A 26469-nucleotide genomic window follows, 5' to 3' on the forward strand; every position below is an offset into this window, starting at 1 on the left:
TTGTGATCCACGTGCATGTTCTTACCTTTTCTTACCATTTCTCACCTTTCCTTTCTCTGAACTATTTTTGGAGTTTTCAGTGTGTAGGTATTGCATATATTTTCACAAATTTATTTCAAAGTATTTCATACTAATTCTAGTGAAAGTGATTTTTTAAAAAAATATTTTCAGTTTCTAATTATTCATTGTGGGTACATAGACATATAATTGATATTTTTGCATACTATAGCCTTTACTGAAATTTTGTTAAATATTAGTTTCAGTAGCTTCTTGCATATTTCTTAGAATTTTCTACATGGATAGTTATGTTGTCCTTGAAAAAAGGCAATTTTAGTCTTTGCTGCACAAAACTGGATCATCTTATAGTACTACCTTATTTCTTGAGGAACCTTCTTATCATTTTCCATAATGATGGAGCTAATTTACATTCCCACCAACAGCATATAAGGGAAACAGACACATTCCATTTAGCCAAATCCCTCCTTTGTGTCAGTCAGGAGGCTCAGAATACAGGCTTACAGGACTTTCCTCCCCTAAAATCCCAGCCTGTCATTCTGCCTTTACTTTCTGGAAGTAGGAAAGCCCAGAGTTCTAGCTTCTATGCTCTGCCCCAGCTCCCATGGTGTTTTCCCAGCCAATGCCCCAAGGGACCATGTAGTTGGCCTTTGGTTGTCAGTTTCACAGCACTTTTCAGTTTACAAATCCTTGTACACAATATGTGGTGCCCAAGAAGAGTGGCCTCCCCTGAATCTGGCAAGGTGTTCCAGTGTATACTGGTCATTGAAAAAGGTAAGGCAGTGTACTGAGCAGGTGACAGTGACCCATCCCTGGGCAGAGAGGAGACCCTTTCCCTGCCTTGATCCAGGTCACACTGAATGTCCTCCCTGGGGCAGTGCCCTGCAGGCTGGAAATCCCATAGCCAAACAGGGCTCATAAAAGGTCTCTGGGAGTGCAGTGACCCCAGAGTGGACCTGATAAAGGCACAGCTGCAGGCTCCTGTTCCTGTGATTCAGAGGTCAGAATCCAGGTTAACAGCACTGAGACCTGAGGTAGGGCCTGTGTGAAAGGTGGCAGGTGAGGGCTTCTATGACCAGGCCCAGTAGTGGCAAGGCACCAAGAAAGGCATGTTTTGCAAAACCCAGGCTGTCTCTGGAACCAGATACTAAAAAGACAAAAACAAGAGAACCCCAGAAGGTGGTTCCACAATGTGTTAACAGAAATAGCTCCTTGGGTAATTACAGCTGTCAGTGGTGTAGCTGGACCTTGCTCAGGGCTGGCCACAGAGAAGGGCAGAGTGATTTCAATAAGACAAAGACACTGCACAGACTCCTGGCTTCTCTGTTTGCATCTTGCCTGCCCCTGGCTGGCCCTGGCTTTTACCCTGGTGGGTGTTCATTCTCCCACACCACTCCAACCTACTGGCCCTCTTTTCTCATCTCTCTTGCCTCCTCAGAGAGTCACAGCATTACTTCAGCCTTACCTCTTCTCTGTGCTTTTAAAATCTCAAGTATCTAGTTCAAAATCCCAGCACTCATTATTCATCTGAGACTTTCCCCTAATGTGCCCTGAATTGATGGAGCTCTTGGTTTTCCAATGCTTAGAATCAGGATGTCAGGCACCTCTCCTTCAGAGAACAGACAGTCTTGTGGGTCCAACAAAGGATGAGAGAAGAAATTACAATAAGGAGTAATGAATCAGGGTTGGGAAGGTGGGACTCCATAATAGGACATCAGAGGCCTCCTAGTGGAAAGCTTAGGAGGGAAGAGTGAGTGATTGGAGCCTTGTGACATGGATGGAGTAGGGAGCCTTTATCATAAGAGAGTTTTCCAAGGCTCAGAGGTGATTGGGGGATCAGGGAGGGTAGAGGTGGAAGCTGTGAAAAATGGAAGGCTAGAACAAGGGTGGGGTAAGGCATATGGGAAGCCATTTAGAGAAGGCATTTTTGAACTTATCCTCAGAGCTACTGGAGATTTAAGGAAGGGGTCATAGGATCAAAACATCCTTCCCTCTCAGGATGCTATGTGTCTGTCCATCTGGGGTCCTGATGGGGGAGCCCATGAGGCTCCCTGGCCCACTTGATTTGAATCTTAGTAACAAGGGCTGATTGCATTGGAGAGTACAGGGGCAGGGAGTTCAGAGACTCTGGGCAAGAGCCAGGAGGTTTGGACTAGGCACAGAGTCACAGAACCTGGAGAAGTGGGGAGGGGTAAAAAGATTTGGGAGGGGTCTGAAGGCAGGTCTAGACAATATATTGGGGGGTTACTTGGGAGAAATAAGGAGTCAAGAAGGTTTCCCAGGGTCCATCACCAGCCACTGTTGAGGGAGGGTCTCACTGTATTGAGCTGCCCACTGGTGTTTTCAGTCCACCTCCTCTGGCTTCACCCACCACCTCCCTGCTGTTGCTTGGACCTGTCACCTGCTGTTGCCTTTCTGCTCTTCCTTGCCTTGCCAGTGTGCTGTTCTTTAGGGACCATTCCCTTCCTCACGTGCAGAATCTACTCCTATGGCTTTTGCAGGCACTATTAAAGTTTCTCAGTTCACAAGATAAATGAAAACACAACAGAGACACCTCTCAGTCTCATTTCATTCTGTTTCTTTCTTCTTTGCTCTCAGACCTTGTATCATGGATTCTGTTTCTGGACAATGGCACCTTTGCCATTCAGGTTTTGAAGATGCTGTGTCAATATTAACATTCACAAAATGCATTTTTTTCTTCTGATCGACTCCTCTACCCTGGCTATGGTCCTCTTGTGGACAAAGGGAAACACCAATGTCCAGATGGCTCAGGTAAGCTCGCCTATCACCAAGGAGGAGGGACTGGTCTGAAAGGGTTGTCTACTATCCTCTCTTTGGTTTCCAGAACTGTTGAGGAGGAGGGATTAGCCTAGACAATTTTAGGGAGGGGGGTTCAGGAGTAAGGAAGGTGAGGGTTCTCCTCCAGTGAGTTTTTGTGTGTGTTTGTGTGTGTGTGTGTTTGTGTGTGTGTGTGTTTGTGTAGGGGTTTATTTGGTTGTTACATAGGGGAGCTATTTCCTTAGAAAGTGTTTTCAATAGTTACTTAGTAGGTTAATTTCCATGTTGTTGGTATTTTATTTTTAGTGTTGTTGACTTTTAGTTTCCTAAACTGAGGTCACTGAATGTAATCTATGTGATTTGTGTGTTTCAAAGTCAATACATCACTTCTTGTGGCCTCATACATGACACATTTTTTTAAAAAACTATAGTACCATTTCATATACATATGTTATCTCTCTAGAATAATCTTTAAGAATTGATGTATTCCTATTAATCATATTGCTCATTTTATACTTTCATTTCCTTTCAAAGATTATCATTATACTTACATTCCTATCTAATTTTTTCTTGAATATTTAGTGCTTTAACTGCATATTTTTTGAAAAATAAATTTTAATGGAATATTTTTCTCTATTTCTGACATATTTAAACTGTTTGTGGGTTGGAGAACTAAAGAATAGTCCCTTTTCTGAACCTCTCTTGCCCCTTTTATTTTTTTATTGCTTATCTATAAATTATGTAGAGAGCTTACTGCAGGTGCAAGAGCCATAGCTTTTGGCCAGCAGTTTCCTGGCCCCTCTATCCAGCTATCCCACCAGTGTCACTTCTCAATTAGAATCAACATCCTCTCAAAGGATAAATTTATGCAGTATTTGAGAAGAAAATTACCTGCAAATTCTTGTTGAGACCAAGACCAAAACTGAGTGGGTTTTTTTTTTACTTTCCTTCATGGGTGATGTCTTTGAAACACAGAGGAAGACATCCATAAGGGCTTCCAGATGCTTCTCAACCAAGTGAACAAGACTGGCTTGAAGTATTTGCTTACTACCGCCAACAGGCTCTTTGGAAATAAGACCTGTGATTTCCTCTCAGTAAGTTGAATCAGCAGAACAATAAAATCTGTATTTAAAATACCTGGTGATATACAACCCAGAAGAGAGACCCTAGAGACCAGGCAGGATAACACATTTGGGAGGCTGTGGCAAGAGGTTGGAGAGTCAGTGGCCAGCTTGGCCAACCTAGTGACAACCTTATCTCAAAGACTAAAGGAAAAACATGATTTGGGACACAGTTAAGTGGTACAGTATTTGCCTAGCATGCTCAAGGCCCTGGGCTCAATCCCCAGTATTGCAAAACATGCAAAAATAAATAAATAAATGAATGAATGAATGAATAAATAAATAAATAAAGTAAGTCCTATAGAAATTGTGAAACTTAAACTATTTTTTATAAAGACCCCCAATTCTATACTCATATCTTGTATTATTTCAAGCTTGGCAATATCTAAAATTCCATTTATTTTCTCCAGTTATTCAGGGCTCAGGACTTCTCTTCACAAATGTGGATGTTTCAACATCTAATAGATTAAGATTTGATCATGTTGTTAATTTTCAGGAAAGCCTAAAACTAGCACACACAGTTTTTTGAAGCTCACTGACAATTTTATTTAGCAACATGGCTTCACTGAACACTTTTCTCTACATAGACATTTAGGAGTCCTGTCTTCAGTAATATCATGCAGAACTGGAGCTGCTATCCTTTGCCAAAGCTACAGAGAATTCCAGGAAGCATAGAAACACATCTCAAAAGAGACAAAAGGTCATAATTATGGGCCATTCCCTTCTCCTCCCACTCCAGCTCTGACCTCCCTTCCCCTACTCTCTCCTTCCGTGTCACTGCTAATGTCACTAGTGTTGCAGGAGGTCAGAACAGGTTGCCCAGATGAGCATCTTGGTGTGTGAGAACCTTAGTGGGCTCACAGAAGATCTGATCAATCCTTATTTTATCAGAACCAAAGGACTAATAGTATCTGTTCTCCTGGGAACAGTGTGGCTGATATAAATGTTAAAGAAACTCATAGGCCAGATTTCCCGGTTAATATGTTACATGAGAATGTATTGTCACTTGTGTGTGATGTTTACATGGCAGGTGACTGGCACCTCTGGGAGAAGATCAATGGCCAGAGGATCTCCAAGTTATGTCCTTGGCATGGAATTCAGTTTGTTCTTGAAGTCAGTTTGGACTACATTCCTCCAACTTTTACATATGAACCTGACTTCTACTGCTTATTTCCTGTCTTTCACTTAAGCTACCTTCATCAGACTTGAGAAGCCTAGACTTGATTAGTCAACTACAGAGACTCTCTCAGGGCTGATCCATTCCACACACTGAAAACATCCTCCATGTGGGGTTAAAACTTACCTGTTGCTCTTTAAGAGTGTGACAAGTTCTAAGCTTGGTCCTCAAGATCAATGATGGTTTGATATTTAAACCATTCAGATACTTTTGCACCATTAGGAACATCCCTATTTCTGCTAATAAATGAGACAATAAAAAATAGAGGTAGTCATTTCCACTATTTCTTCTTGAAATTTTAATTTCTTGTGTCATCTTGTGGCACAAAATTCCTAGGGATGGACTTTGTTTATTTATTAATTTTGAAATGTAGTGTAATAGTAAAAGCAAATGTGACTCCATTTTGTTTTGTGACTCCATTCTGTAAAACAACCAGGCCATGCAGAATGGTCATGACTGGGGCAAGATGTTCTTGTCATGTATGTAAGAAATAAATAATAAAACAAAACAAAACAAAACCTTTAAGAACACAGAACTACCTAATGGGGCATTGTTTCTATAACTAGAGTAACAGGGCTCTGTTTCTGTACCTGGGCTGATTGGGCTAACTGTGATTGATTAGGCTTCCCACTGCTTGACTGCCCTATCCTGCTTCTTTAACCTGGCTTGCTTGCATTGGCTGGACCCTCCTCCAAAAAAAATTCTCTTTTGTGGTTTTCAGGCTTATAAGGAGAGCCCTTGCAATTGTTCCGGGCTGATCAGGGGAACAGCCTTATGTCCTGGTAAGCCACCACCAGTGTCCTACAATAAATGCTTGATCCATTGAGTGGTCTGGAAGTCAGTTTATGAAACCCTGGGTTTAAGCTTTAACTATAACACCTGGAGGCTCATCCAGGATCCATTTCTCCCCTATCCTCACACCAAATTTGCCACCAATGACGGTCTTTTGGACCTCAGCCTGCAGTAGAGGGGATCTCCTGAGAGTGTTCCTTAGCCTCACTCTGAGTATGAGAATGATTCCAATTCATCCTAGGAAGCTCCAAAAATCCTCCTGCTTGCCTGTCAGATATGGTGAGTGGACTCCTCTGGGGACAAGGTCAGGGTGGAGGCAGGCAGCTACAAAGAGTCCCAGAACACTAGCAGATGTTGTCACTGTCTCCCTGAAGACCTTCCTTGGGGCCTCACCTGTGCCTCGGGGCAGGATGAGTCATGGTCTCTGCCCCACTAGAAGTCTCCCTTTGTGACCTCATCTGTCTATCTGGGGGCAGGATGAGTCATTGTCTCTGTCCCACTAGAGGCCTCCCTGCAAGCCCTCATCTGTTCCTGGGGCCCATTTTTCAGGACTTTGTCCATTGGTTTGTTTTTGTTTGTTCCCTTTATATTCTGTGTTAATTTCCACCTCAGTTTGTTTCTAATGTTAAAAAATGGTTAAAAATGCCTTAACTGTGCTCACTAATGCTTGCATTAAAATGTAAAGGGCTGCCAACAGGACTAAAAGAATTGTCAAAAAGTAAAAGATAAAGGTATTAAAAAAAAGTATTCTGGAGATTGCCTTCATTTAGGTAGGAACTGGGCCAGGTGGCCAACTGGGTAGATCATGGCAGTTCCTATATAGAAAAAATCAGAACTAACAATAAAATTAATATTCCTGAATTGTATAACAAAAAGCATATTTTTTTCTAGGAAATTTGGCTTTTGTCTCTCAGTATTTGCAAGCATGAATAATGTCCAACTGTTAAAAAATGGTCCAAAGATTCTTCAGTGTCAGGCTAAAATTTGGTTGCCACTATCCAAGAAACTAGAAAAAAGAGTTTAGAATGGGTCCCCAACCTGGGGACTCTCCCAAGGAGGCCAATGGAGCTGCATCTTTGGGAAATTCCTTCAGGAAAAAAAATAAGTCCCCTTCATTTGTCTATGTTCCCTTAACTCTTTCCAGCTTTGATGAACAGGACTATTCAGGAAAAAGTTCAGAAAAACTTTTAAAATTCTATATTTTTTAAATTCATAATTTTGATCTGATACACCTAGGTTAATATGTTTTTCTTTTTACACTCAGTTTTATTCTAAGGCCAATTTACAAGAGTTAACTCTCATTCTAATAGGTTCTAAAAAATAAGCTACAAGGGTTTTGTTTGTTTGCTTTGTGTGGTTGCACCAGTGTACTCTCCATCTACATGTATTGCCATGTCTACATATATTTGGTACAAAAAATTGACATATGAGTGCATAAATTAAAATTTAAAAATGGATGCAAATACTTTTGGTTAATGTGATTTAAAGCATTCAATTTAAATTTGGAAAATAAATAAAAGTAAAAATGTCTTTAAAGTTACTAATGCACAGTTTTGTTTCTAGATGGTTAAACAGCTGTTAAAACGTTAATGTCTATAAAGTGTCTAATATCCATTGCCATCCATTTCCTTCAACAGAAAAAAAAATTACTAATGCTCTTCAATACACTTGTCTGATAACTTGTTTTTTATAAGTAAATTATATCTAAAAGTATGATATTAATCATAGATGTGTTTGTTAGAGACATCTAATTGGTTTACAAAGTTAAAATGCCAACTGTTAAGTGTAATACCAAGTACTCTTAACTCCTTAAATTCCATAAGGTAAAATACTTAAACAATGTTGGTGTTTTCATAAATTGGTAAATTAAAAAGAAATTTAAAATTATCTTGTGTTATTATAAAAACAAGGTTACTATAAATTAAAAGTTCCAACAAGTATAATTCTACATACAAAGAGTCAAGAGGTTTCAACTGCATTTCAATTAAAGTACTGTAAATAATCAAAGATTTCATCTTATTAAAATGGATTAATTTGTCTAAATTCAGAAATTTATAAGGGTTATTTCAAGGTACAATCAGAAAGAAGGATCAATGGATTAAAAATTATTAAAAGGTTCTAAATATTAAAAAAAAATGATTCCAGGTAAAAAAAAGTCTTTATGTGGTAAATTATAATACATCTAAGAAAAAAACAAAAGGGTTTAATTAAGTAATATAAAGGTCTATAAAAGATAAATATTCTGTTGGTTATATATGTAACATAAATAGTTAAAACTATTCAATGTTGTTCCCTAAAGACAAATATTAATGTACTGAAATATTTACATGTTAAAATGTCAAAAACTTTTAAAAATATTAATTACATTGTGGCTGTTAAGTTTTACTCCCTACAGCAGCTAATCTTGGAGAAATTAAGTTTTGAACATCTGTGGTTAAACAACAACTGTTATTTTAAAGTATTGTCATACATTACAGAGTCTATATTTTTCTTTAAAAGATAACCTTGATTAATATAAAAAAATCAATAAAATTGTGGTACATTACTCTTCTTTACAGATTAAATGTGCTCATAGCTTTCCAGGTATACAAGTCCTTAAGGTAAAAGATTTAAGAAACATTTTTATCAGGTTGGTGTTCTCCAAACTAAAGTTGTCTGTAATGGTAATTTTAAACTTATAAGAATGATATATTTTTGGGGGGATTTATTTATATCATTTGATTTTTTGTAACTAAATCTTATGTTACCTTTTACATTGGGATATAAAAATTTAGAGGTATTTTAAAAGATACTGACAGCCTGATCTGTTTAAAGGTTAATATTATTGAATATTTTTTCCACTTTTCCACATAAAAGAAAAGAATGCTCAACCTTTCCTTAGTGTTTCAGATGTATGTCATATTGTGCTAGCTAACATTCATACAGACAATATATGTAAACTTTATAAAATTATATCTAAAAAGAGAGATAAAGATCAGTTTCAGAAAGAGAACACTTCACCTAAGAATTGTAAAGAGCCCTGCCTTTCCTGAGGTAAGGCTCTGCCTCCCACCTTACAGCATCACAGAATTACTTCAAAGTAGGCCAGACTTCAATTGATTTAAAGTTATATTCAAAAAAATGATTTTATTATAAAGATTATTAGGGTCTCAAATAGAAAATATAATATATATCTCAGCAAAGATTCAATTATATACAAGCTAAATATGTTTTTACTGTTGTTAATTTCACTTTGTATTTACATTATAACTGAAAGAAAAGTGACCACGACACTCAGAGCAACAAAGAGATCTTTATTTTGGCAATGTCATTAACAGGGAGAGAGAGAGAGAGAGAGAGAGAGAGAGAGAGAGAGAGAGAGAGAGAGAAGCACAAGAGAGCTGGGGAGAGAAAGAGATGAGAGGAAGAGGGATAGAGCAAAAGCTAGAGAAGAAAGAGAGAGCAAGACAGGGGGGAACAGCAGAAGAGAGTTTTTATAGCCAAAATCTAATGGGCTCTCTGGGTTTTCAAACTGCCTTGTTGCATACAGTGATTGTTTCATAAGGGTGTCATCTTCTACCTTCAGGCAGACCAGGCAGAGGTCAGGTGTAGGTTTCTATTGCACCAGACTGGTGGGGGTCATCAAGTGTTCAACCTTAAGTGGGGTTAAGTGTTCAGACTTCAGGCAAACAAGTAAAGCTAACATTTGTTCAACCTGCTCTGCAACTAAAAACAATGGATGCCTGTTGATGTCTTACGAAGGTAATACTTCATGAACACACAACCTAAATTAATTTGAGATATTAAGCCATCATTGGTAGACAGATAATAATTAAAAGGGATTAAATTAACTGTAAAGGGGCTAAAGTTATGGCTTAGCAGTAGAGTGCTTACTTTGCATACGTGAGGCATTGGGTTCAATCCTCAACATTAAATAAATTAATAAATAAAATAAAGATATTGTGTTATGTAAAAAAATTAACTGTAAAGTTATAAACATTAAAGTTAAAGCTCGGTATTCTTAGTTTAAGACTGTAAAAACTGACTTGCTGGATGTTTAAGGCCAAACTTAAAAATTTACGTTAAAATAAAGGGGCCAAGACAATATTTGGCTCTTGCCCTCAGAGTCAGCTGAAACCTGGAAAAGGTGAAAGAGCTTTGCAACTCCAGGCCACATAACCTCCTGATAAGGGAGATTAATGAGACCACTAGAGAAAAGAAAGCCAATGAGTGTGCATGCTGCAAAACAGGAGGGTCATTGAAAAGGAGAGAGATGTGTAATGCTTCCAAGGGAAGCCATATGGTCAGCAAGACCTTGACCCATCCTAATGCAGATGACACTGACAGAGCTAAAATGCTGCTCACAAGTTCTCCAAGAGTGTCCTCCAAGGAAACTCAGCTGACTCTTACCAATGGATAGAAACAAGGTCAGTTTGACCTGCTTGGTCTTAAACACCTAACAAAAACAGATAAAAAACAAAGCTATTCCTGGACATTTATAAAGAAACAACAGTTATTTTAATGTAACTTAAAATGTACACTTTTGTTAACACCCCTCAAAATGAGTAAGACTAGAGGCAACAGAAGAGAGGTTCGTAGGCAAAAATACCTGTTAAATATCAGTAAAAACTGCCAGAAGTTTTCAGTCAGTATAAGGCCTACAGATTTTTCTAACCTCCTTCACAGGTAGATATAATAAATGTTTATTAATATAATTATCTGGCCCTAAGTAACAAATGTATCTTTACTAAACACAGGGGTGATGCCAATAAAGAACTTACCTTACAAAAATCAGATGACATTAGCTAACTTAACTAAATGTTGTGTCTACATTCCTGATAATTCTGATAATGTTAAAGGTTTATGTTCCATGAAAAAGGGCCTCAATAGGCTTTTTTAGGCCTTGTTCTGGGAACAGTTTCTCAGGTCTTCCACCTCCTGGTAAACAATTATTCATTTCTATCATTTTCATGATATTCATGAACAGGTTTCAGATGCTACACCTGCTATTTTGCATTAATCTTATTACAGTACTCATGTCTTTTTGTTTCTCTTATAAAATTGCCCACCCTCAGGTGAATTTACAACCTGTTCTTCCTGAAGGAGATTTTTACAATGGAATCCTTGACCCTCTCAATTACTAGCAAGTGGCTCCAAACTGCCTGCCCACTGCACATTACCTCCTCTCAGCTCGCAGCAGCCAGAATGGTCATCAACCTTTTTCCTTACAGCAGTATGAGGTTCCTAATAGTAGAGGAGGAAATTATGGTCAATATAGATGTTTGCCAATATGTCTAGCTCAGGAAGATGTGCCTGGGGAACTACTCCCAAGATCACCCTGGGTGATCTCCCAGAAAGAGACACTTGCTTCCACAACCCAAGTTATAAGAGGGACAACTTCCCATTCACCAAAAAATTGTGCTTCCTGGGTCCCACTTTGAACTCTTTGCCTAAATCTCCATACTGTCAATAACACTAAAGTATGGGTCTCATTCCCCTTACTTTCCACTATTTATTTAATGTACTTCTAGACAACTTGGATAATTATAATTATTTGTATTATGTCCTAGATTTTTATAAATGTCCTAAATATATTCTCATATACTCTGTATTTTAAAAGAAATATCCTTGAAAATGGAATGGAGGAGAGGGTGCATAGGGGTATGAAAGATGGTGGAATGAGATGGACATCATTACCCTAGGTACATGTATGACTGCACATATGGTGCAACACTACATCATGTTCAACCAGAGAAATTAAAAGCTGTGCTGCAATCATATACAATAAATCAAAATGTATCCTGATGTCATATATACATAATTAAAATAAATAAGTTAATAAAAACAAACAAAAATAATAATATCCCTGAAAATGGAGCTGTTGACATAAAAGTTGGGACACATTGTGAGCCTTCTTCCAAGCTGGTACAAAAATGTTGTACTGATTTTCACTCCCACCTACACTACCATTTACACTACTACCTGCTGCCTGACTTATTTTTTTATAAACTGAACTATTCAATGACTGCTCCTGGCTCTTATTTTTGGTCTCACAGTACATGACCTGTTAAACAATGCATTCATTACACAGCTTGTACTAAAACTTTACTAAGTTAGACCATGTTCATCTTTGACTACATTCATTCCAGGGAAAACACTTTTCAATGTGGATTTTGCAAAAAAGTGCAACCACAGAACTGCCAAGCTGCACAGAATTTTTTTTTATTTCACCTATTCCTCTAATTTTTAAAACATACTATTACATTTTTAATTAGGTATAATTGACCTAATCAACCTCATATCATGCAATTTGATGAATTTCAACATTGTGTGCTCCAGGAAACCATCATCATCAAGATCATAACCATACTAATTATGCTCAAAACATTCCTATTTTGCAATCCCCCTTTTTCCACCCCTCATTACATAGCTCCACTCACATATTTCAGAACTCATACAATTGTCACAAGATAAGCCCTGAGGGTGTCCCCAGAAGTGAAAAGGGGACCTTAACTCAGCTCTTGACTTACACTGCAGAAATAAATTTTAGGCTTCATCAAAATACAAACAAGTAGACAATTATTCAGTAAAGCAAGGAGATTTATTCAACTAAAGCAAACAATAGAGCAGGGTATTCACCTAGAGGGAGGAGTGTGGGTGCTCCAAAGTGAAGAAACCATTGGGGTCTCAGGCTCCTTTTTGAATAATTTTACCGAATTCCAATTAAACAGATCTTTTTGTTCATGCCTGTGCTTTTCTTGTTACTTCTAAGAACCTTTTGCCTCATCCAAGGTGACAGGAATCATCTCCTGTTTCTTTATTTCTTTTTAATTTTCTTAAATTTATATGACCACAGAAACATGTTTAATGGGGTACCTGTATAATCATGTCCTAAAGAAATTCCTTTTTATTATTTAAATATTGTTATTATAATTGACCATTGAAACTATATTTTGTGATATCAGTTTTGCATATGTTAAAAGACCATTCATTCTCCCCTGAATTGCAATTGCATCTATTTTCTGATTTCTAGTTAATTCTGCTGATCTTTTTGTCTATCATGATGCCAATAGCACACTATCTTGTTTTGTCTTTGTTTTGAAGGCTGGAAATTAAACCCAGGGCCTCCAATATGCTAGGCAAGTGTTTTACCAATGAGCTACAGCCCTAGTCCTTTTTTATTTTGAAACATGGTCTCACTAAGTTGCCCAGGTTGGTCTGCAACTTGCAATCCTCCTGTCTCAGGAGTAAATAGGATTACAGGAGTGTATTGACACTTCTGGCTCCCTCTAAAAGTATTATTGTCAAAGTTGTTTAGGCTGTTTTGGTCCTTTTAATTTCCCTGTGAATTTGAGATTTTTCTTAATCACATCATAATATGACTGATGGATTTGTTGTTGTTGTGCTGAACCTAAATATTAAATAGAACAAAGCAGCTGTCTTAATAATATTTAAACTTCCAACCCAGAAATTGGACATTTTCCTCCTTTTTTCACATGTTCTTCAATTTTTCACAATGTCAAGTAGTTTTCAATATATAGATCTGTACTACACATCATTTGTCAGGGTTATTTATGAGGATATTCTCATTTTTGATGCTGTTATACATATGTTTTTTTTTTCAATTTCTCCTTTGTTGCTAGCATTGAGGAATATAATCTTTTTTTCAACCTTGTTAAATTGCTAAAGTCACTTAATAGTAGCTTTTCAAACAAGCTTATATTAGATTTCCCATATAGACACTGTACCTACAGCCGATAAAGACACATTTTCTTCTTTGTTTCCAATCTGAAATGCACCCCTTGCCATTTCTTCTTCTTTTTTCCCCCTCTATTGCACTTAGTAGAACCTACAGCACAGTATGCAGATTTTTTTCATAGATGCTCCTCATCAGGTTGAAGAAGTTTCCTTCTATTTCTAGTTTGATGAGAGGTGTTAAGCAGAAGTGGATGTACAATTTTGTCAAATATTATTTCCGTATCAAGATGATCATATTTTCTTCTAGAACGTTAATACAATGAACTGTATTGCTTAATTTTCAAACATTAAACCAATACTACATAACACAATCACTTTTGGCCTTTTGTTTGGAACAACTGGATTATACATGCCTTGGAGTATATTTCATCATGTCTTTTCTTCTTTGTGGTTGTCGAGATTTGTGGATCAATAAGATTATAGTTTTATCAAATTTAGACAATTTAAGTAATCATTTCTTAAATAATTTTATCTGTCTCCCTCCTTCCAAAATTCCTATTATATACATACCAAGATGCTTAAGGTAGTCCCATCCCCCTGGGTATCAAGGCATACCTGTCAATGTTGCAAGAGCATCCTACCTAATATACTGCCTTAAGAGGGCATAAGTGGTAAAGATTCCATGAAGAAATGGGGGAAATAATTGCTCAGTCATAGGGGAAACACTACCTTTCATTTTTTACTATCTCCTACGTTAACAGAAATATGAATATTCCTAGTGGTAATCTAGGGCATGAATGGCATTTATCTGTGCCTTCTTGAATTCATGTTGAATATAATTCTCATTGTAATATATTAAGAAATGGGACTGAGTGAGACATTTAATAGGTTCATCAGGTTCCAACCTAATGAACAAAATTAAGACAATTCAAACCAATTCGAACCATTCAAACCAAGAAAATTTGGGGTTAATAGATTATCTTGAGAGTGGTTCTGATATAAAAGCTAGTTTGGTCATGTGACTATCATATTCTAGTTTTGTTTTAAATTTTTCCCCTCAATGAAAAGTCATTAAATAATTTATTGTAAGAATTTTAAGAGACTTTGGAAGATGTCAGAATAGAGGAGTTGCTTCACCAAGAACCAAGAAAAGCAGACACGTAGCTTTTTAACAAGGTGGGTAAATGATCAAGAATTAGAGTGGAACCAGGTGCTGTGTTGAATGCCTATTAGCCCAGTGGCTGGGGAGGCTGAGACAAGAGGATTATAAGTTAAAAGCCAGACTCAGCAATGGCCAGGTACTCAGTGAAATCCTGTCTCTAAATAAAATACAAAATAAGACTAGGGATGTGGCTCAGTTGTTGAGTGCCCCCTAGTTCAATCCTTCGTACTTCTCCCCCCCACAAAAAAAAGAACTAGGGAAGACTTTATTGGAATTTAATTTACTGAAGCATACTGGTCACTCAAAACAGATCAGGGACTCAGGAGAATCTTGTAAAATTAAAATAAGGAGGAAAGATAGCCACTCCAATAGCTGCAAACCAGAACAGTCCCTATGTGAATACAGTAGAGCCATAAAAGAATTAAAGGAACCCTCACTCTTGGTAAGACTGAGGCATGTCAGGGTACAGAGAGCTTAGAGATCAGAGACAGTGCTCGAAAAATGGTAAGTCATGATGCACAGCATCCCTGTATGGGAGGAAAGCCATGGCAGTGTGTTCAGAGGACAGCAGAAAGAATCATTGTGTATCATGACTCAGGGGCCAGTAGCTGGAGGAGCTGATTACTGGCAGACGTGATTCTGGTCAAAAAGTGAGCTGGGCAAACGCACTCTGTGTGACAGAGAGTGTGCCTATGTGACCCAAAGAAAATCAAGTGTGAGAGGGATCCAAAATGATGGATTAGAGGAGAACTTGTCAGTGGCATGACTCAGAGTGGGTGGTCAGACACTCCCCCTCATAGGAGCCCCCACCCACAAATTTAAGCTTCATGGAGCTTGTGACAGGATTTTAAACAGGGATGGTTACAAACACAGTCCAGAACATGAGAAATTCCAAGTTGCTCTGTGTGCAGAACCCAGCCAGCAGCACAGTAGCCTGCCATAGTTGGGTGGAGTTTAGTGCTGTGGAGTTCTGGCAGCATAGAGAGGAAGAGTTTCAAATCATTTGGAGATAGAGCATGCCAGACTACAACCCGTGTCTCCACGGGGCACGAGACCGAGGACTGACGTTTGAATTTAGTGGAGAAACAGCCAAGATCCATCCTCCTCACTGGACACCCTGGCACAGAAACGGGCAGTTGCCACCTTGGAAAATCTACCTCCTTAGCTTTGGGCCTATCTAACAGGAAGCAAGATTGGTGATGGAACAGATGCTGAAAGCTAGAAGATCCTGGAACAATTTCAAACACTGAAAGATAATGGGTTCCAACCAAGAATCTTGTATCCAGCAAAATTAAGCTTCAGGTTTGACAATGAAATAAAAACCTTCCATGATAAACAAAAGTTAAAAGAATTTGCCCCTACAAAATCAGCACTTCAAAGCATCCTGGGCAAAACATTACATGAAGAGAAAAGAAAAGCAACAACAAAAATCAACAATGGGAAGTAGTACAGTAAAGGGGAAAACTAATCAAAGAGGAAAAACAAATCAAGTTAAATAACAAAAATAAACAAACATGGCTGCAAGTACAAACCATATCACAACCCTAAATTTGAATGGCTTAAACTCACCAATCAAAAGACATAGGCTAGTAGACTGGATTTAAAAAATGATCCAATAATATGCTGCCTGCAGGAGACTAATCTGATAGGAAAAGACATACACAGACACATAAACAGTGAAAAGTTGGGAAAAAATCATGCCACTCACATGGACCTCAGAAGCAACCAGGGGTGTCCATACTCATACCAAATAAAATAGACGTCAAGCCAAACTTAATCGAAAGGGATAAAAAAGGACACTACATACTGCTAAAGGGAACCATTCACCAAGACATAACAATCAATATATATGCTCCAAACAATGGTGCAGCTATGTTCATCAAACAAACTCTTCTCAAGTTCAAGAGACAAGTAGACCACAACACAATACTCATGGGTGACTTTAACACACCTCTCTCACAACTGGACAAATCTCCCAAACAAAAGTTGAAAAAAGAAACTATAGAATTCAATAACACAATTAATAACTTAGACTTAATTGACATCTATGGAATATATCAACCAATATCATGTGGATACACTTTTTTCTCAGCAACACATGGATCCTTATCAAAAATAGATCATATATTATGCCATAGGGAAACTCTTAGCAAATATAAAGAATTAGAGATATTACCATGCATTTTATCTGATCATAATGGAATGAAATTGGAAACCAATGATAAAATTTAAAAAATACCTACATCACTTTGAGAATGAACAATATACTACTAAATGAACAATGGGTTACAGAAGACATCAAGAAAGAGATTAAAAAATTCTTAGAAATAAATGAAAACACAGACACAACATATTGAAATCTCTGGGACACTCTGAAAGCAGTAATAAGAGAAAAATTCATTGCATGGAGTTCATTCCTCAAAAAAAGAAAAAGCCAACAAAGAAATGATCTCACACTACATCTCAAAGCCCTAGAAAAAGAAGAGCAAATCAGCAGCAAATTGAGTAGAAGTCAAGAAATAATTCAAATCAGAGCTGAAATCAATAAAATCAAAATAAAAGAAACAATTTAAAAAATTGACAAAACTAAAAGTTGGTTCTTTGAAAAAATAAATAAGACTGACAGATCCTTAGCCATGCTAATGAAGAGAAGAAGGAAGAGAACTCAAATTACTAGCATAAGGGATGAAAAAGGCAATATCACAACAGACACTAAAGAAACACAGAAGATATTTAGAAATTATTTTGAAACCCTATATTCCAATAAAATAGAAGATAGTGAAGGCATCCATAAATCCCTAAAGTCGTCTGATATTCCCAGATTGAGTCAGGAAGATTTACACAACTTAAACAGACCAATATTAAGTGAGGAAATAGAAGAAATCATCAAAAGATTACTAACCAAGAAAAGCCCAGGACTGGATGAATATAGAGCAGAGTTTTACAAGACATTTAAAAAAGAAATTACCAATACTCTTCAATCTATTTCAGGAAATAAAAAAAGAGGGAGTGCTTCCAAATTAATTCTACAAAGCCAATATCACCCTGATTCCAAAACCAGACAAAGACACTTCAAAGAAAGAAAACTTCAGACCAGTATCTCTAATGAATATAGATGCAAAAATCCTCAATAAAATTCTGGCAAAATGGATACAAAAACATATCAAAAAGATCCTGCACAATGATCAAGTGGGATTCATCCCTGGGATGCAAGGTTGGTTCAACATATGGAAATCAATAAATGTAAATCACCACATCAATAGATTTAAAGATAAGAACCATATGATCATCTTTTTTATTTATTTATTTATTTTATTGATTGTTCAAAACATTACAGAGCTCTTGATATATCATCTTTCATACATTTGACTCAATTGGGTTTTGAACTCCCATTTTTACCCCAAATACAGATTACAGAATCACATCTGTTACACACTCACATTTTTACATAATGGCATATTAGTGACTCTTGTATTTTGCTACCATTCCTATCCCCTTCTATTCCCCCTACCCTCCCTTCCCATCTTTCCTCTCTACCTCCTCTGCTGTTGTTCAATTCTCTCCCCCTTTTTTCCCTCCCCCTTGCCCCTCACAACCTCTTATAATTTTGTGTATCATTGAAGGTCTCCTACCATTTCCATATGCTTTCCCTTCTCTCTCCCTTTCTCTCCCCCGGTTTGTCTTTGTTTACTGTTAGTCTTTTCCTCATGCTCTTCCTTCCTGTTCTGTTCTTAGTTGCTCTCTTTATATCAAAGAAGAAATTTGGCATTTGTTTTTAGGGCTTGGCTAGCTTCACTTAGCATAATCTGCTCTAATGCCATCCATTTCCCTGTAGATTCTATGATTTTGTCATTTCTTAGTGCTGCATAATACTCCATTGTGTATAGATGCCACATTTTTTTATCCATTCATCTATTGAAGGGCATCTAGGTTGGTTCCACAGTCTAGCTATTGTGAATTGTGCCACCATAATCATTGATGTGGCCGTATCCCTATAGTGCGCTCTTTTAAGGTCCTCAGGGAATAGTCCAAGAAGGGTGATAGCTGGGTCAAATGGTGGATCCATTCCCAGCTTTCCCAGGAATCTCCATACTGCTTTCCAAATTGGCCTCACCAATTTTCAGTCCCACCAGCAGTGTACAAGTGTACCCTTTTCCCCACATCCTCACCAACACTTATTGTTGTTTGACTTTATAATGGCTGCCAATCTTACTGGAGTGAGATGGTATCTTAGGGTGGTTTTGATTTGCATTTCTCTGACTGCTAGAGATGGTGGGCATTTTTCATGTACTTGTTGATTGATTGTATGCCCTCCTCTGAGAAGTGTCTGTTCAGGTCCTTGGCCCATTTGTTGATTGGGTTATTTGTTATCTTATTGTTTACTTTTTTGAGTTCTTTGTATATTCTGGATATTAGGGCTCTATCTGAGGTGTGAGGGGTAAAAATTTGTTCCCAGGATGTAGGCTCTCTATTTACCTCTTTTATTGTTTTTCTTGCTGAGAAAAAACTTTTTAGTTTAAGTAAGTCCCATTTGTTTATTCTTGTTATTAACTCTTGGGCTATGGGCATCCTATTAAGGAATTTGGAGCCCGACCCCACAATATGTAGATCGGAGCCAACTTTTCTTCTATCAGACGCAATGTCTCTGATTTGATATCTATCTCCTTGATCCATTTTGAGTTAACTTTTGTGGATGGCGAGAGAAAGGGTTTCAGTTTCATTTTGTTGCATATGGATTTCCAATTTTCCCAGCACCATTTGTTGAAGATGCTATCCTTCCTCCATTGCATGTTTTTAGCCCCTTTATCAAATATAAGATAGTTGTAACTTTGTGGATTAGTATCTGTGTCCTCTATTCTGTACCATTGGTCCACCTGCCTGTTTTGGTATCAGTACCATGCTGGTTTTGTTACTATTGCTTTGTAGTACAGTTTAAATTCTGGTATCGCTATACCTCCAGATTCACACTTCCTGCTTAGAATTGCTTTTGCTATTCTGAGTCTTTTGTTTTTCCATATGAATTTCATGATTGCTTTATCTATTTCTACAAGAAATGCCATTGGGATTTTGACTGGCATCGCATTAAACCTGTAGAGAACTTTGGGTAATATCGCCATTTTGATGATGTTAGTTCTGCCTATCCATGAACAGGGTACATTTTTCCATCTTCTGACATCTTCTTCTACTTCTCTCTTTAGGGTTCTGTAGTTTTCATTGTATAAATCTTTCACCTCTTTTGTTAGGTTGATTCCCAAGTATCTTATTTTCTTTGAGGATATTGTGAATGGAGTGGTTTTCCTTATTTCCATTTCAGAGGTTTTGTTGCTGATATACAGGAATGCCTTTGGTTTATGCATGTTGATTTTATAACCTGCCACTTTGCTGAATTCATTTATTAACTCTAGTAGTTTTTTTGTAGACACTTTTGGGTCTTCTAGGTATAGAATCATGTCATCTGCAAATAGGGATAATTTAATTTCTTCTTTTCCTATTTTTATGACTTTAATTTCTTTTGTCTGTCTAATTGTTCTTGCTGGTACTTCGAGAACTAAATTGAATAGTAGTGGTGATAGAGGGCATCCCTGTCTTGTTCCAAATTTTAGAGGGAATGCCTAAAGTTTTTCTCTGTTTAGGATGATGCTAGCCTGACATTTAGCATATATAGCTTTTACAATGTTGAGGTTTCTCTTATCTCTAGTTTTTCTAGTGTTTTGAACATAAAGGGATGCTGTACTTTTTCAAATACTTTTCTGCATCTTTCGAGATGATCATATGGTTCTTGTCTTTAAGTCTATTGATGAGGTGAATAGCATTTATTGATTTCTGTATATTGAACCAGCCTTGCATTCCAGGAATGAATCCTACTTGATCATGGTGCACAAGTCTTTTGATATGTTTTTGTATTCAATTCGCCAGAATTTTATTGAGAATTTTTGCATCCAAGTTCATTAGAGATATTGGTCTGTAGTTTTTTTTTTTCTTTGAAGTGTCTTTGTCTGGTTTCGGGATCAGAGTGATGTTGGCCTCATAGAATGAATTTGGAAGAGCTCCTTCTTTTTCTATTTCTTGAAATATCTTGAAAAATATTGGTATTAATTCTTCTTTCAAGGTTTTGTAGAACTCCGCTCTATACCCTTCCGGTCCAGGGCTTTTCTTGGTTGGTAGTCTTTTGATGGCTTCTTCTATTTCTTCCTTTGTTATTGGTCTGTTTAAATTGTGTGTGTCTTCCTGTCTCAATCTGGGCAGATCATATGCCTTAAGAAATTTATCGATATCTTCACTATCTTCTATTTTATTGGAATATAGCGTTTCAAAATAATTTCTAATTGTCTTCTGTATTTCTGTAGCATCTGTTGTGATATTGCCTTTTTCATCCCATATGTTCATAATTTGAGTTCTCTCTCTTCTTCTCTTCGTTAGCATGGCTAAGGGCCTGTCTATCTTATTTATTTTTTCAAAGAACCAACTTTTAGTTTTATCGATTTTTTCAATGGTTTTTTTTTGTTTCAATTTCATTGATTTCTGCTCTAATTTTAATTATTTCTTGTCTTCTACTATATTTGCTGTTGTTTTGCTCTTCCTCTTCTAGGTTTTTGAGGTGTAGTATGAGTTCATTTATTTGTTGGTTTTTTTTCTTTTTTTGAGGAAAGAACTCCAAGAAATGAATTTCCCTCTTAAAACTGCTTTCATTGTGTCCCATAGATTCCAGTATGTTGTGTCTGTATTATAATTTGTCTCTAAGAATTTTTTTCATCTCCTCCTTTATGTCTTCTGTAACCCATTGATCATTCAGTAACATATTGTTCATTTTCCAGGTGATGTAGGATTTTTTCTTCCTTCTTTTGTCATTGATTTCCAATTTCATTCCATTATGATCAGATATGGTGCATGGAATTATCTCCATGCCTTTATATTTACTAAGAGTTGCCTTATGGCATAATATATGGTCTATCTTTGAGTAGGATCCATGTGCTGCTGAGAAGAATGTGTATCCACTTGATGATGGTTGATATATTCTATAATGTCAGTTAAGTCTAGGTTATTGATTGTGTTATTGAGTTATATAGTTTCTTTATTCAACTTTTGTCTGGAGAATCTGTCCAATGGAGAGAGCAGTGTGTTGAAGTCACCCATAATTGTTGTGTTGTGGTATATTTGACTCTTGAACTTGAGGAGAGTTTGTTTTATGAATGTTGCAGCACCAGTGTTTGGTGCATAAATATTGATAATTGTTATGTCTTGTTGGTGAATGGTTCCTTTTAACAGTATACAGTGTCCTTCTTTATCCCTTTTGATTAACTTAGGTTTGAAGTTGATTTTATTTGATATGATTATGGCCATTCCTGCTTGCTTCCGAGGACCATATGAGTGGTATGATTTTTCCCAACCTTTCACCTTCAGCCTGTGTATGTCTTTTCCTATCATATGAGTCTCCTGAAGGCAGCATATTGTTGGATCTGTTTTTTTAATCCAGGTTACTAGCCTATGTCTCTTCATTGGTGAGTTTAAGCCATTAACGTTTAGGGTTACTATTGATATATGGTTTATACTTTCAGTCATGTTTATTTATTTATTTTAATTTGGCTTGTTTTTCCTCTTTGGTTATTTTCCCCCCTTTGCTGAGTTACCTCCCACTATTAGTTTTGGGTGCTGTTTTTCATTTCCTCTTCTTGTAGTGTTTTGCTCAAAATGCCTTGCAATGCTGTTTTTCTGACTGCGAATTCTTTTAACTTTTGTTTATCATGAAATATTTAATTTCATTGTCAAACCTGAAACTTAATTTTACTGGATACAGTATTCTTGGTTGGAATCCATTATTTTTCAGCGTTTGAATTATGTTGTTCCAGGATCTTCTCGCTTTCAACATCTGTGATGAAAAGTCAGCCATTAACCTAATTGGTTTACCCCTGAATGTAATCTGCCTCCTTTCTCTCATAGCTTTTAATATTTTCTCCTTTTTCTGTATGTTGAATATCTTAATAGTTATGTGTCTTGGAGTTGGTCTATTACAGTTTTATATGTTTGGGGTCCTGTAGGCTTCCAGGATTTGGCAATCCATTCCATCTTTCATATCTGGAAAATTTTCTAAGATTATTTCTTTCAACAGATTGTTCATTCCTTGGGTTTGGAATATACCTTCTTCTATCCCAATGACTCTTAAGTTTGGTTTTTTTATGACATCCCATATCTCTTGGATGCATTGCTCATGATTTCTTACCAGCCTTTCTGCGTTGACTATATTCTTTTTGAGTTGATATACTTTGTCTTCATTATCTGATGTTCTGACTTCTATTTGATATAGTCTATTTGTCATATTTTCATTTGAGTTTTTAATTTGGTTTACGGTTTCCTGCATTTCTAGGATTACTGTTTGATTTTCTTTTTAAAATCTCTATCTCCTGGTAGAGTTCATTTTGCTATTTGAATCTGCTTATGCAATTCATATTCAAAGTATTCTTTCATTGTTTGGACTTGCTGTCTAATGACTTCTTTAATATTCCATTCCATCTGAGTCAGATATGCCTTGAGTTCTTTCTCTGTCCATTTTCTGATGCCTCTAGATTCCCCTGTAAATTTAAGTTGTCCTGCATTGTTTGCAATCTTTTTTTCCCTTGTTTTTTCATGGTGTTCACATTTCTTTCCAACTCTGTTTAAATGCTGTGTTTCTGTTTTCTCCTATAAATTTGTTTTGGTTTTGTATATCTCTGTGGTCTCTCCTTTGTGGTGGGAGACAATGCCTAGAAATGTTGGGCTTTATTATAATTTAAAACGGATTCATTCGATTCATAAAAGGCTTACGGATTCTGTATGCATATAGTGATTTGTTGTTTGGTTTTAGGATTTTATGTTTAGGTTAGGTGCTATGATTGTGTGAAGGTCTTGGCTACTTTGGACGATTGCTCTACTGAAGGGGGATATTAACAGGTGATTGGATCAGGGTATTTGGTAATATCTATGTATTTAGGAGCCCTATAGACAGCCTCAAAACAATCACCTACTTGCATTTAGACAATTACACGTAATGAAAGATGTAATGCTTGGGATGAAAGTTAGGGGGAAGGATAAGAAAGGAGTTCTTAAAGAGAAAGAGGGAGAGAGAGATAGGTAGAATAGAGGAGAATGGAAAGAACAATAAAAAATTAAAAGGGAAAAGAAAGTAGGAAGGAAAAAATAATAAAATAGAAAATTAAAAAATTTTTAAAAATTAAAATAAAAAAATTAATGAAGTGTTAGAGATTCATTTTCTTCTCTTCCAGTAGGTGGAGCTGTGCCCTCTGAGCTGAGCTTCTGCCCTCTATGTGCCGGCAGCAATCCCTGTAAGGTGACTTCTGGGTGTCTCTCCAATCCTGTTAGTCCAGAACTGTTTCTCTTCTCCGGGCCCTCCCCCACTTCTTCCTGCCAGCCAGCCAGACCCCTGCTCACAGGAGGCAATCTCCAAGGATCTGGTTACACTTACAGCCCCACTGCATGCCCTATTTCCTGAATGGCTTAGCACATTCTCTGTCATTCATCCAAACCCCAGGGCTATGGAGCAGTGATCTGGGAACCGACAGTTTAATTTGTTCAGACACCTTTGGTGGGCACGCCCCTGGGAACTGGTGGCTAGGACCTTGGGTGTCGCCTCTGGTGGAAGGGGTAGTTGAGGGTCGGGAGACCCCTCTGCTTCCCTCAGCCCCTACAGTCATGCCCACGGAGCTCTGGAGTGAGATTTTTGAGGTTTCCCGGCTGTATCTGATGGGGGTGGGAGTCACACACCTGCTAAAGCTAATTCAGCTGGGAAGGGATCCCATCTGCTGAACTCTGGTGATGTCAGCTCTCTGCTATGGTGGGACCCAGACTCCTTGCTGGAGTGTCTGATGGGAGGGGTGGGTCTGGCCAGTCTCTGGTCTGACCCAGTCTTGGTTGGTTTCAGTTCTGGTTCACTGTTTCATGAAGGCTTGGTTAACAACCTCTTCATAGGGTCCCTATGCTGCCCCTTACTGAACCGCCTCCTACTGTGCTGGTCACCAGGCAGTGGCAGCGGGCCAGGACCTCCACGCCTTGGCAGAGATTCACTCGTCTGGGGCAAACAGTCACCTCCAATTATCCCAAAAATTCCCCAGCAGGTCTCACTTCAGCGGAATTTTATTAGGAGTTTCTCAGCAGGTAGAATCTGAATGTATTAATGCATCTCTCTGTCCCCATGGTTAAGGAGGTACTGAAAACACTGCCTCCCTGCACACTGCCATGTTGAGTCTCCTTGAGGCATGATTTGTATTCCCAGCCCTTTTTGTTTATTTTTGGTATTTAACTTGACTTGGTTTCTCCATTGATTAGTTTTTCCTTTAGTGTAATATTTGTCTCTGCTGATTTTTGTCATTGTGTTTTATTTCCTCTTCATGGAATATTTTGCTGAGGATTTTCTGTAGTGCATGCTTTCTAACTGTAAATTCTTTAACTTTTGTTTATCATGGAAGGTTTTTATTTATCATCAAATCTAAAGCTTAATTTTGCTGGATTTAAGATTTTTGGTTGGCATCCAGTTTCTTCCAAAGCTTGGTTTCTGTTGCTCCATGATCTCCTGGCTTTTAGGGTCTGGGTTGAAAAATCTGCTGAGATACAAATTGGTCTCCCCAACATGTGATCTGATTTCTTTCTCTTGCAGCTTTTAAGATTCTATCCTTATTCTGTAAGCTAGGAATTTTCATTATAATGTGCCTTGGTATACATCTGTTGTAATTTTGTACATTTGGTGTCCTGGAAGCCTCTGGTATTTGATTTTCAAATTCATTATTTATGTTTGGGAAACTTTCTGATATTACCTCATTGACAAGTTTGTGCATTACTTTAGTTTGAAATTCCATGTCTTCTTCTAACCCAAGAACTCTTAGCTTTGCTTTTTTGATGCTATCCCATAATTCTTGGATATTGTCTTCATGGTTTGTTTTTCTCTTCACTGTGTGGTCAAATTTATTTTCCAGATTCTATAGTTTGTCTTCATTATCTAATATTCTGTCCTCCAGGTGATCAAGTCTGTTGGTGATGCTTTTTATGGAGTTTTTTATTTGTTTTATTGTTTCCTGTATTCCAAGGATTTCTGATTGTTTTTTTACAAAGTCTCCATCTCTTTCTGGAAGTCATCTTTTGCTACCTGTATTTGTTCTCTTATATCATTGTTGGAGTGATCAATTTTTACCTCTATTTGCTCATTTATATCATGACTTAATTCACAGATCATTTCAATTATGATCATTCTTGACTCTTTCTCTGACATGTTATCAATTTCAATGTCCATGGATTCTGTTATTGTAGTATCCTGGTTTGTTTGGGGCACTGTCCTCCCTTGTTTTTTCATGTTGTCTATGTGTCTTCCTTTCTTGCAGTGTGGACCTGAGATATTACAGTTTGTACCCTATAATCTTGCAGTATCGTGCAGCTTATCTGTACCTCACTTTAAAGCTGAACTTTCAGACCCTTCAGGTGTCCCTCAGTGTATGCTACTGCATCTAAAGTTGGTGGCAACAAAAACAGAGGTAACTTGAGATAGCAGTGGAGGTGCGCCATGATGGATGCAACATCTTTCAGAGATGGGGCTGAAATGATGGGCCTTACACTGGTTTTGGGATACCTTCTTCAAGATGCAGATGCTTCTAGGCTATGTCTGTCTGTTGTTGAAATGTAGAGGCCACTGTGTGGGGAAGACTATGGCGATGTCTGTAGTGTCCAATATGGAAGTGGGTTAGGCCTGGGCTGGTAATGGTGTTGGA

This window comes from Ictidomys tridecemlineatus, chromosome 8 (assembly GCF_052094955.1).
Source record: "Ictidomys tridecemlineatus isolate mIctTri1 chromosome 8, mIctTri1.hap1, whole genome shotgun sequence".
Lineage (NCBI taxonomy): Eukaryota > Metazoa > Chordata > Mammalia > Rodentia > Sciuridae > Ictidomys > Ictidomys tridecemlineatus.